At 35.7% G+C, this 13,421-nt stretch overlaps 1 pseudogene; it reads left to right on the forward strand.

Annotated features, from left to right (window-relative positions):
• The first annotated feature begins 12,576 nt into the window (after positions 1-12,576).
• On the forward strand, positions 12,577-12,697 carry LOC112475531 (annotated as a pseudogene).
• The last annotated feature ends 724 nt before the right edge of the window (positions 12,698-13,421 follow it).

The following is a 13,421-nucleotide window of genomic DNA, read 5'->3' on the forward strand; positions in this document are numbered from 1 at the left end:
TATTTTGTATGTCTTTGAGTTTTTTCACTTTTCTAGTAATTATTTTTGTTTTTGTGTGTGTGTGTGTGTGTTGATCAGTGGTGGGGTGGTAATTAAAAAAAAAAAAAGAATATTCACCACTGATAGTTTGAGAAACACTGGTATAGAGGAATTCAACCTCTAATAAAACTTCAGCTCCACAGGGAGAGAGCTGAGAAAAGCATATCTCAGTCTCTCTTCCCATACTTCTCTCCCTTGGGCCAAACTGGATAAAAGCTAGAGGACCGAGTAGTTCAGGTGATGTAGTAGGGCAGAAATGGGTGGTAAATGGATCTGGAGGAGCAACCAAATGAGATGTACTCTGGACTATGACATTCATTAGCTTTGTGGTTTCTGGAAAGTTACTTGGTCTCAGTGATCCTCAGTTTTCCTCACCCCATAAAACGGGGAACCTCAGACCACCACCCACTTATTCTACCACTCCCTATTCACTTGCTTAAGCCAGAGACTTGGCAGTCATTTTTCTATTCTCTTCACTCCCATCCCATCCAATCAAACCTAACCATCTCACCTCTATAATGACATTCACACGTGGCTCCTCCTATCCATCTCCATTGCCCTCCCTTAACTGAGTTCTTCAGCATTTGTCCACTGTACTGCAACAGCCTCCCTCCTGACTGGTCTTGCTCTGCTCCAATCTATCCTCCAGAGTGACAAATACAGATTTGACCAACTCATTCTCTAGCTTAAATAAAGATTTTAAGAGACAACATTTAGAAACTACTTAAGGTTTTAGAAGCATTGAGTGTTTTGGTTAGTTTTGATTTTGGTTCTCCAATTATAAATGCTTTCTTATATTTCATGCTTCCAATCCTGCTCTTTTCCTGTTTGAAATGCCCTTGTCCCTTCTTTGCCAGCTAACTCTCCATTCACCTTTCAGACCTCAATACAAGCAAGGGGTTGCTTTATGCTCTTACCATGTTATTTTATTACATCACTTATTCCTGCAATGTAATTAGCTTTCCCTTTAGGAAGTGTAAATCCTTTGAAGGAAGGAACTATACCATCTTCATGGTTGTATTTTCTTGCTTAATGGTACCTGGACACAATAAGTGCGCTCTTCATATAATTTGTTGAATGAGTGAATAAATGAGATTTGGGATGGTTGGTTGAGACTTCATGATAATGAAATTTGAATTAAATTGTTTCCAAAGGATAGATAAGAATAAGATGGCCAGAGAGGAGGGGAGCAAGTTCCCTATTGGTATAACAATTTGAGCCAAGGCAGATTGACCAGTTTGATCAGTGAGTAGAATTTGAATGTAAGAGCTAAAGATAAGATGAGTGAGGTCCATTGAGGTTCTACAGAGAACAGCGTTGAATTCCATGTTGGAATTGGTCTTGTAAGCTGAGAGGGAACTGAGAAACTGAAATTGAGCATTGGCCTTTTTGAAAGAAGTTATGTAATTACAGAAAAGATGCGTTAAGGAAACTATCTTTCCTGTGGTGTTTACAATTAATTGAAGCAAAAAGGTCATTAAGAATGTTATTTTAAAAATTTACGTGAGGAAATTTAGATTGCTGGAAGTGGATATGGAAAGAAAAGAATGAGAAGAGACATTAAAAAGAAAATGTGTTAAAACAATGGTTTCTAATAACTAGCATAAGTGCATAAAACTTAATATTTACTAATTATGATACTCTAAAATTCTAATTGGTACCAATGACAGAAATAAATAGGGGGACACGATGGTAAGGTAATAAACAAATCTGTTTTTAATAAAGTTTATTATTATTTAAATTTAAAAAGCTAGGTTGAAAAGTAAAATCTCATTTTACATTTTGGACTCCAAGGCCCAGTTGTAATATCTACTGCCATCTACTGGCAGAGGGAAAATGACTATAGTCATTCATATATATATATATAATGTTTAAAAATAGCTTTATTGAGATATGATTCACATACTATACAATTCATCCATTTAAAGCTTGGAATTAAATGGTTTTTAGTGTGTTCACAAGTTGTACAACCATCACCACAGTAAATTTTAGAACATTTTCATCATTCCCCCCTAAAATTCTTTTCCATTAGCATTCACTCTCTATTCCCCACCCACCCACCTCTGTATCTCTAGGGAACCACTAATCTACTTATGTCTTTACATAAATTTGCTTATTCTTGACATTTCATATAATTGGAATCATACAATATGTGGTCTTTCTTGCTGGCTTCTTAGCATAATGTTTACAATGTTGCAGCATGTATCCATGTTCCCACATATATCAGTGTTTTCCTTTTTATTGCCAGAAATATTCCTTTGTATGGAAGGAATATGTATTTTTACAAAGCGCATGGATAACATTTCCCACTAGTTTACATACATAGAACATACTTTGAAATGTTAACTTGCGTTTCTAATACGATGAAGAGCATTATCTACAGTTGTTTCTTTCTTGCACTTCAGTAATAGTGCACCCAGAGCTCTCTCTTGACTCTTAAAACTGGAGGGTTGCTTTTTATTAGTGGTGGAAAAAACATTTTAGTGGATGAAGAGCAGGGACTTGTTTTTTAAATATTAGAATGGAGAGTGACAGAATCTATTACACATAATAAAGGTATTTTATGAAATTTAGGGAGCATATGTGTGTGACTGTGTGTGTGTATCTTCACCGAGTCTGGATGTGAAATATATTTCTTACTATGGGTTATTTGTTTGTTTTTCTGGATTTATTGAAATAGACAATTAGTTGCTTGCATTTACATTGTACAATTCAATGAGGTTTTTTTTTTCAGTTATAATTGGCATACAATAATATACCAGTTTCAGTTGTACCGCATAGTGATTAGAGATCCACATAACTCACAAAGTGATCACCCCACTAAATCTAGTACCCTTCTTCCCCCTTACATATTTATTACATTATTAATGATCTTCTTCATGCTACACCCTACATCTCCATGTCTATTCTGCAACTATCCATTTGTACCTCTTATTCCTTTTGCCTTTTTTCACCGTCCTCCCAAATCCTCTATCTAGTAGCCCTCAAAATATTCTCTGAATCTATTAATTTATTTCTGCTTTTGCTGTTCTTGTTGTTTATTGTGTTCTTTAGATTTCACATGTATGTGAAATTATGCGATATTTGTCTTTCTCTATCCAACTCATTTCATTCAGTGCAATACCCTCTAGGAACATCAAGGCAATATCTTTTCCCATTCCCTTCCTTTCAGTCTGTGTGTGTCTTGTAATCTGAAGTGAGTCTCTTGTAGGCAGCATATGTAGGGGTCTTGTTTTCTTATTCATTCAGCCACTCTATCTTTTGGTTGGAACACTTAATTCTTTTCCATTTGAGATACTTGTTGATAGGAATGTAGTTATTACCATTCTTTATTCATGTTTTTAAAACATGTTTTTTCTTCTTAAAGAAATCCCTCCAACATTTCCTGTGATACTGGCTTGGTGTTGATGAATTCCTTTAGCTTATTTTTGTCTAGGAAGCTCTTTATCTGTCCTTTGACTCTAAGTGATAGCTTTTGTTGTAGATCTTGGGTTTTCATCATGTCGAATACTTTGTGCCAAGCCCTTCTGTCCTGCATAGTTTCTTTTGAGAAATCAGCTGCCAGTCTTACGGGTGCTCCCTTGTAGGTAACTAAGTGCTTTTCTCTTGCTGCTTTTAAGATTCTCTCTTTGTATTTAACCTTTGGCATTTTAATTATGATGTGTCTTGGTGTGGGCCTCTTTGGGTTCCTGGTTTTTGGGACTCTCTGAGCTTCCTGGGGTTGCATGTCTATTTCTTTCACCAGGTTAGGGAAGTTTTCCATCATTATTTCTTCAAAAGCTCTTCAACATCTTGTTTTTCTTCAGGTACCCCATGACATGGATATTTCAACATTTAATAGTGTCTCATAGTTTCCTTAAATTATTTTTATAGTCTTGGCTTCTTTTTTCTTGCCGTTCTGATTGAGTGTCCTCGGCTTCCCCATTCTCTATATCAGTGGTTCAATCCTCTTCTTCATCCACTCAGTTTATTCCATCTAATATACTCTTCATCTTAGATATTGTGTTCTTCATTTCTGACTAGTTCCTTTTTATAATTTCCATTTCCATTTTTGTTTTTCATCTCTTTGTTAAAGTTCTCACTGAGTTCATCTACACTTCCCCTAAGTTCATTGAGCATCTTTATAACCAGCGTTTTGAACTCTACATTTGTTAGATTGCTTGACTCCATTATTCCTGGATTTCTGTTCTGTTCTCTCATATGGTTTCTGCTTCTTTGTCTTCCCATTTGGGCTGCCTTTCTGTGTCTGTTTATATGTGCTAAGGAAAGCTCCTAAGTCTCCCAGTCTTATTAGTGTGGATTTGTGTAGTAGATGTCCAGTAGCATAGTCCTGAGAGGGGTTCAGCTGCAGGCCAAATTTAGCCCAAGCCTGTGCCCCTTCGGGGCCACCTGTTAAGATTCAGCAAGCTGTGCTTATAGTTGCCTCAAGAAACCACATCAGAAACTGAGGCCAGCTGCCACCAGTGTGAGTCTTGGCACTGCTCAGCAAGGAGCACCTGACTAAGCAAGGACACACCTGGATGTGGCTTGGGTGGGGCCACAGTTGGGGGATGCGAAGTTTCAGGGAATCTTCTCGATGGAGCAATCTCTGTTTTCCAATTCAATGATATCACAGCTATGGCAGTGCTGCATCTGCACACTGGGATGGAGGAGGGCTCAACAGAGGAACAATGAATACTGCCAGCACTTCTGCTGGGGAGAAAGCCTCATCTCTGGCCCTCACTCTAACAACTCAGTGACTCCCCTGTAAATCCCTGGTGCCCCTGTGCAGCCTACCTGGCGCTGGTGCTCATAGCCAGCAGATTCGTCACCGCAAAAGTTAGCTGGGGACAATCCCCTTTAAGAGGCGTGTGCGGCTGCGGGCTGCCGCTGCTGCAGGCTGCCGCTGCTGCAGGCTGCCGCTGCTGCAGGCTCTGTCCCACTCAGCTACTGGGGACTTGGCAGCCTCCGTCTTTGCCGCCTCCTACCTTCTACCACTGCAGGTTGATTATTTGTCTCCCTAGTTGTAGTGCTTCTGTTCATCTAGGTCCCAGGTGACTTTCCTTGCTGTTTGCCCAATGTTTCTGTCATAACGTTGATTTGGTCACAAGAGGGAGAACAAAGCCTCTATCATCTATGCCATATATTTTTTTTTTACTACAGTCTCTTAATTGCAAAACCTACAAACTTAAATTATCGTTATTATCATCTAAATGTCAAGCATCTGGATTGTAATAGGGATTTCTATTCTTTATTATATAATCTAATTGCTGTATAACTATCAGATCAACGGGCCCCGTGGACTTGCTACTGTCTGATTAAGCTTGATACATTATCTCATTTTAATTCCACAGTTAGTGAATGTTTTTAGGATTTCCTTAGGTTAATAGCTTCCTCACATCTAATATTAAAACAGCAAAATTTTGTTAGTTGCTTTGACAAAGATATTTTAAAAAAGAATGGAGAAAAAAACATGTTAAAAAGTAAGAATAGTTTTGCTTGTACCAGGCTTCTGGTTTGTTCTACAAGTTGATTTTTTAATTTTTTTTAAAATTTTATTTTTGCCATACTATACTAATATATTTTAAAATCTAGTAAAGTGATCCTATATTTAAATTTATATTGATATGTTAATATTGGTAATACTGAATCTATATACATATCCTTTTATTCATGCCCTTTTACCCAATACTTTTTATTTTGGAAATTTATCCTAAGGAAGTACTCACAAAATGGTGAAACAGCTTTACTTACAAACATGTATCACATCACTTATAATAACAAGACATTGAAAATAATGTTAATGTTTAATAAAATAGTAATTGTAAACAATGCTATAAACATAAGATGAAATATTTTACAGCCATAAAAATGATATTCATGAATAACAGAATTGCATGAGAAAGTATATTTTATTTGTTTGGAAAAATGCATTTATGGTATGAGTACAATTATATAAAGCTAAATAAAATTTTAATATTCCATGCATGTCAAAAAGCCTAGAAAGAAGTATAAGGGTCAGGATTGTTTGGCCAGGGATATGTTTTTCTTTTTAAGATTCCAATCTACCCTTCTCCATGGTAAATTACTAAAATCTCCTATGGTGCTTAATAAATATTATGTATTAGGTAAGTATTCTTTCCTTTCTTCTACCTATTCACCCTTGGGGTAGAGAGAGATTATGCATATTGCTTCATATGTTTATTCTTACTAATTTATGAAATATTTTTATCTTTTCCCTACTTAATATTCCTAAATGAGACTATGTGCTTTGAATCCGTGTCAGAATATTAGCTGTAATTACATGGAGAAATAAATAGGTGTGATTGGCTGGCTGCTTCAGGCAGACTCATGGTGAGGTTACAGCATCTTAGCATGATCATGGACTAGGTTCTAGACCTAGAATTAGGAGCTGGGCTTCAAACTAATAGAATTAGAAGCTATGGTTAACTGGTTTCCTCAGAAATAATCAGAAGAGTCATTTTAATCACCCTTACAAATGACTAAGTATAAACTATAGTTTGATGTTTTAATTTTCATTAAAAACAACAACAACAACAACAGAACCTGTGTTAACGCACCATTGTAGATCTTATGGAATCAGAGTCCTGAATGGACTCAGGAAACTCCAAAGCCCAGTCTGTATAATCAAGCTCTGAATGCCCTTTTCCTCTCTGGGGTTATATCTAAAAAAAGAGGATAATAACTGTAGAAGAACAGATAGGTGCATCTTCTTCAACGCTGAGAACACCGATTTGTTTAGGACACAAACTCCTCAATTTCCTCCCTGAAACCATACATTTCAGGAAAGCTGGCTTCAGCCCTCGCTGGAGGGAGTGTGTCTTGTCTGGTTTAATTTCCTTTTATGACTATTACATTATCCTTGCCAGTGATTAGTTAAGGGAGAAACATGTAATTCCACTTAGGTCAATGAGGCATGTGGGGAAGTTGGCTGAGTAGGCTTCTAGAAAAGATTTCTTAGCTTTTCAAGCTAAAACTATAAAACTTTGAGAAGAAAACATAGGAGAAAAGCCTTATGATATGGGATTCCACAATGATTTCCTGGGTATGACACCAAAGCAGGCAACGAAAGAAAAAATAGATAAATTGGACTACATCAAAATGTAAAACCTCTGTGCACCAATATACCTGATTAACACCCAGAACATATAAAGAATTGCTACAATTCAACAGAAACAATGACAACAACAAAACAATTAAAAAATGGGCAAAGGACTTGAATAGACATTTCTCCAAAACAGATATGGCCAGTAAGCATATGAAAATATGTTCAACATCACTAACATTAGGGAAATGCAAATTAAAACCAAAATGAGATACCTAACATCACATCCATTAGGGTGGCTAGTGTTGAAAAAAAAAAAGAAAAAGAAAAGGAAAGAGAAAAAGAAAGGTTGATAAGTGTTGCTTTAGGCAGTATGGACATTTTAACAGTTAATTCTTCCTCTATGAGCATGGTTTATCCTTCCATCTATTTGTATCTTGTTCAATTACTTTGTTCAATGTCTTATAGTTTTGAAAGTCCAGGTCTTTTACTTCCTTGGTTAAATTTGTTCTTAGGGTTTTTTTTTTTTCTGATGCAATTTTAAATGGGATTGTTTTCTTAATCTCTCTGATAGTTCGTTATTGGTATATAAAAATGCGACCAATTTCTGCATATTAATTTTGTACTTTACTGAATTAATTTATCAATTCTAACAGTTTTTTGGAGGATTCTTTAGGGATCTCTGTATACAGTATCATGCCATCTGCCCTAGAAATTTTAAATGATGGAGACTTACATACCAGTTAATGTGGCTTTCTACTGTTAAAAAGTAAGTCAGATATCCTATTTTCAACAAAATTAGTTAAGATTGGAGATAGTTTTCCTACCAAACATAAATGTAATCCTGTAAGAACGCCTTTGTATTTTCAGTGCAAACCCTGAGGTCCATAATGGTGCAAATTACAGCTTCATTCTTTTTATGAAATAACAACTAATCCAGTAGTATTATCATTTTCCTCATTTCCAAATGAGGACAATCCAGACTTAACCCCCATAGGCTGTTCACAGATGACAATCATTTTGAAAGAGAACTTCAGTGGATAAATGTGATTTATATGCCCCATTTGCTTCCCTTGGGAACCACTCATTCCACACTCCAAGTGGTCCAGGTGGGAATGCAATCATTGGGCCATGCTCTAATGTCTACCTACATGGCAACAGTGATTGTTTCAGAAGCAAGTTTATAACTCAAACTGGGAGAATGAGAGCCCTTTTTACGACTGCTGCATTTTTCCTATGAGGCAGAGAAGCTGGGAGCACCTGAAACTAAGGTGGTCAATGGCTATCCAATTGAGCTACTATCACTTGCAACCATAAGGGTTTTATCTCATATAACGAATAAAGTATTGTTAAAATATAGTGTTTCCAGTAATGATGTAGTGAGTAAAACAAGCTTCAACAAAATTTTATAACTGTAAGCACAACTAACCTTCTACATTTTATAATTATAACTCTACGTTTTAGAACTGTAAACAAAACAACTTTCTACAACAATTTATAACTATGAACACAACAATCTTCTATACTTTATAACTGTAAACAACCTTCTGCAACATTTGATAAATGTAAGCAGAACTTTTACAATATTTTATAACCCCAGAAAATCCAAAGAAAAAGTAAAACTACAAATTGTAAAGAATTTAAGTGGCTGATCAAATTATCAAACTGGATGAAATATATATAAAATGTATCTTTCAAAATATATATTAAGCATGATATGACCTATTTTCCTTTAATCACTATTAAAATCAGACCATGACTTCCTTTTAGTTAAATTTTTTATTTTTTTTATTTTTTCTGATATGGTTGTGGCTTCATAAGGCTAAATAAACTATTTTGGCCAGAAAGGTTCATAGACTATTGAGTCTCTATAGAAATGGTCTAAACATTGAGAAGGACATTAAGACTGAAATTTTTATCTTACCAGTGTATAAAAACCACAAATGATAAATTTGTCTCTAAAGTACTGAGTGCCACTTTACAGGTTTGACTTTATATTTCAAGACTATGGTCTTGTTAAAAGAAGAATTTTTTTAATTCCTTTTCTAGAGTTAGTACAGTTAGGTAGTCAGTAGTGTTTAATTAATATTTGTTACATGAACAATGAGCTTTAAGGGTGTACATACACACACACATACACAAATATGAACACCGACCAGAGCCTCTCAGAAGTAACAAGAGATCTAGGTCACTCGGATTTGGGGAGGCTAATGATATATTAAAAATTGAAAAAATGTCAAAACAGTTATAACAATTGCGGAATATTTTTAAATGCTTATATTTAATACCATTAATGTTTTTTTAATATGTCATGGAATATAATATAATTAATTCTATAAACCACAAAATAATTAGAGAATTTATTTAGGTAGTATTCTATAAGGTATGTGGTCTGGTAGTGGGACAGGAATTTAAAGTTACATGATGAAGTTCCTCTTTCCGTTGTAACAGTGTATCTCTGTAAAGATCACTCCCGTCTCCAAAGGTTGAGACCCATTGTGAATCTGCCGCCCAGGCCAGTAGCCCCCTGGACCTACCTGTGAAAGAATGCCTTGATATTAGAGAATTGAGAGAAAGTCTTCATTGTAATCATCCTGATCAACAGCAAGAAATACCTGAACCACATGAAATTGCAGCTGTTTGACATTTTTTGACCTAAAAAATCTATAGTTCCAGCCTAATACTATGCCCTAAGAGCTGAGTTGTTGAGGACACAAGAAAGTGTAAGGCACACCTATAGCTTTCCAGGGGCAGTTGAGTTAACAGATCATAAGGAAGTTTCTATCTCCTTTGACAGAATCTAGCCTTGGTTTGAAAAAGGATAGGGACTCCCAATAGGAAGAGGGCAAGTGGATCACATAGATTCTCATCTTGTTCACTCCAAGCCATCTTCCCCTTGGATATCTCAAGTGCTGGCCTTTGGGTGTACTCTTTGAAAATTCCGACCCCTACATGGACACACTCACTTCCTCTTAATTCCCTGTAACACTTACAGGTGCCTTTCTTTTATTCATAGAAATAGCTAAACTGCTGTGCTTAAGAAATGGCAGGAAATAGTGAATTGAGAGCAAATGACCCAGAGAGAAATGGGGAGATCAGGAGAGAAGGGTTGGGCTGGGCTCAGATGTACCTAACATTTTTGACGCCATGAGTGGATCATTTTTAATATCAAGAAATTAAATGAATGACAATAATGGGCAGAAAATAGAAACAATGAAAATTTTTCTCTGCTGACTTTAAAAAATTAAATAAAATATATATTACAGTACAAAAAGGAAAAAGCAAAACTGTTTATTCAAAAGATTTTATATATACCTACCACTTTGAATTTTGATGCCCTGGTTATACCTTAACCCGATAATAGTTTGTATAAATAATTGTTCAATAACTAATAAATAAATTTTAATAAAATCAAACCACCTGCAAAAGGTATGATTTAGGCAACTACTAAATTGTAAAACTGATGTAACTTTGTATTTTCTTGATTATTTTTCTAGGTTTAAAACAGAACAATTTTACAAGAATAATACATTTCAATGGTAAAGATATTTGAATTTAGTAAAATATTTCATGTATGAACTAAAGCTTGCCAAACCAAAATACACAACTTGCAGTTTATACTCTATTTTAAACACAAATGAAAAGTTCAAGTGGTTACACAGAATGGCAGAGATGAAGTAATTCAAATTTTGTTTCTTTGTCTATATAATTTTCAAGTTTAATTTATTTCAAATATACTATTTAAACATAAGGGTTGGAGATATGAACTGAGCCCAAACTGAGCTTAGATCATTTTGAACTTTTATGAACTTACTCTTGAATGCATATACCCAAGTCCATGTGTGCTAGGAGACAACTGTATAACTGGGAGCTCTTCCAATTCACACCCATGTGAAATGCCAGGTTTATTAAAGGATAACTAAGAAAATATATGTCAATTTGAAGCTATTAAATCTCTCACCAGTAATTGCAGCAAGTCTTTTGAATCTAGAATAACAAAAGATTTTATAGAGGAGCAGATTCTTACATTGTTTAGAATTACAGACACATAATGATAATAAAAATAGAATCGAATTTTATGGATTTTATTTTTGGTTTTAAAAATACAAACTACACACTCCCTTCTTGCAAACAGAAATATTAGTAATAAAATTTCAACTTGTTTGCTCTGTTGTACAGTTAAGTTTGCTATTCACTACAAACTCCTTACCAAAGATTTAAGAGCAACAATTTGGGAAATTGTAGAGAGTACCCACAGTTAAAGAATGTGATCTACAAAATCTCTGCACACACCTATCCAGCTCATGCTCTGCCTGCCAGTGGCTGAATTGTATCTGCCCACCCCCACTTCATATTCATATATTGAAGCTCTAACCACCAATGCAATTGTATTTGGAGATAGGGCTTTTAAGATGTAATTAAGGTTAGATGAGGTCATAGGGTAGTGTCCAAATTGATCGGATTAGCAGCCTTATAAAAAAGAGAGAGAGAGATGTCTCTCTCCCCATGCACAAACCAAGGAAGGACCATATGAGGATATAGTGAGAATATACAAGCCAGGAAGAAAGCTCTCACCAGTACTGAATTAGCAGGCATCTTGGACTTCCCAGCCTCCAGAACTATGAGAAATAAATTTCTGTTTAAGCCACTCACTGTATGATATTTTGTAATGACAGCCTGAGCAGATTAACACACTGCCTCTTGTAGTGAGCTCTACCTTTGTCCCTACTGAAAGTTAACAGAAGAGATAGCTCTAATCAAGTGAGCTATTCAGTCCATGGCAAGCAAAGCAAGAATTGAAGATGGCTGTGGATTTGGTGAGAAGGACTCCAGGGGAAGAGGGACACATGAGACTAATAGGAGTTAGTCATAAGGTCTGTCAGGTTGGACTCCACTTGTAGCTGGGAACTGGAACAAATTAATGCAGTTCCCAGCACCTAGTATACATCTGCTAATTTGGAATATGCTGTTTTCCTCTATCTAGATATTTTAAAAATACCAGAAACAATTTGCTTTAACCTATGGGGGGATAGCAATATAGCTTTATACCTTTGACTTGGGGCTAAATTAACTCTCCATTTTTGGCAATAATTAGGAACCTTGACGATTTAGTAATTCTACAAAATAGCACACTGGTTCATGACATTGCTAACTTCATGTTAACAGATCTTGGTGGTCAGGAAGTAATAAATATTCTATTTATAAGACACTTGAATGCTAGTGGGTAGGAAATAAATATCATGAAAACGGGGCACTGTCCCCTCAGTTATTAGCCATTCTTAGTCTAGTTGCAATGGTATGTTGGTGTCAGCTTATATCAGCTCATGAAAGCTTCTTGCTAATTATTCAGGAATATTATAAGAATATTGTCACAATGCTGGGTGTATCAATTTCCTGTCTGCTATAACAAATTGCCACAGACTCAATGCTTTAAAACATCACATAGTCTACCCTGTGCTATCTGAACACATCACATAGTCTACCCTGTGCTATCTGATCGGGCCATGCTACCCTGAACACACCCGATCCCGTCTGATCCCAGAAGCTATGTAAGGTCAGGCCTGGTTAGTACTTGGATGGGAGACCACCTAGGAAGACCAGGTGCTGTAGGCATAAAAAAAATAAATAAATAAAATAAAACATCATATATTTATTATCTCATAGCTCTAGAGGTAACAAGTCCAAAATTGGTCATCTGGATTCCTCCTGGAGAGTCTAAGGGAAAATTTATTTCATTGTCTTTTCCATCCCCTGGCTGTAGTAATTACCTTTATCCATCTTCAAAGCCAGCAGCATAGCATCATAGCATCTTCTACTCTCTCTCTCTGACCTGTGCTTTATCTCATCTCCTTGTCCTCTTATAAGGACCATTCGATTACATTGGGCCCAACTAGATAATCCAGAATTATCTTTCCATCTTTAAATCCTTAATTTAATCACATCTGCAAAGTCCATTTCGCCATTCGACGTAACATATTCGTAGGTCCCAAAATGTGAACATTTTTGAGAAGCCATTATTCAGCCTACCATATGATCATTCTTTCATTTCTTACTGATTATAGAGTTAGTCTCAGAATCATTCCCCACATAAGCACTCTATAGCAATAGGTCTGAGTTGGCACAGGAGATAAAACCTATATTCTTATCTTTAGCCAGTACTAAATTTATCCAATCATTCAACACATTATTTATTTATAAATAAAGTTTTTACTCTGAGCCATGTATTGTGCCGGATCAATGTTGACGGAAATGGACACAGACTCTGCCCTAATAGATAGAGTTCAGTCTATGGAAGAAGAGAGACACTAACCAGATAAACAAACCAATAAATACAATT

Source organism: Pteropus alecto, unplaced genomic scaffold, assembly GCF_000325575.1.
Source record: "Pteropus alecto unplaced genomic scaffold, ASM32557v1 scaffold51, whole genome shotgun sequence".
Lineage (NCBI taxonomy): Eukaryota > Metazoa > Chordata > Mammalia > Chiroptera > Pteropodidae > Pteropus > Pteropus alecto.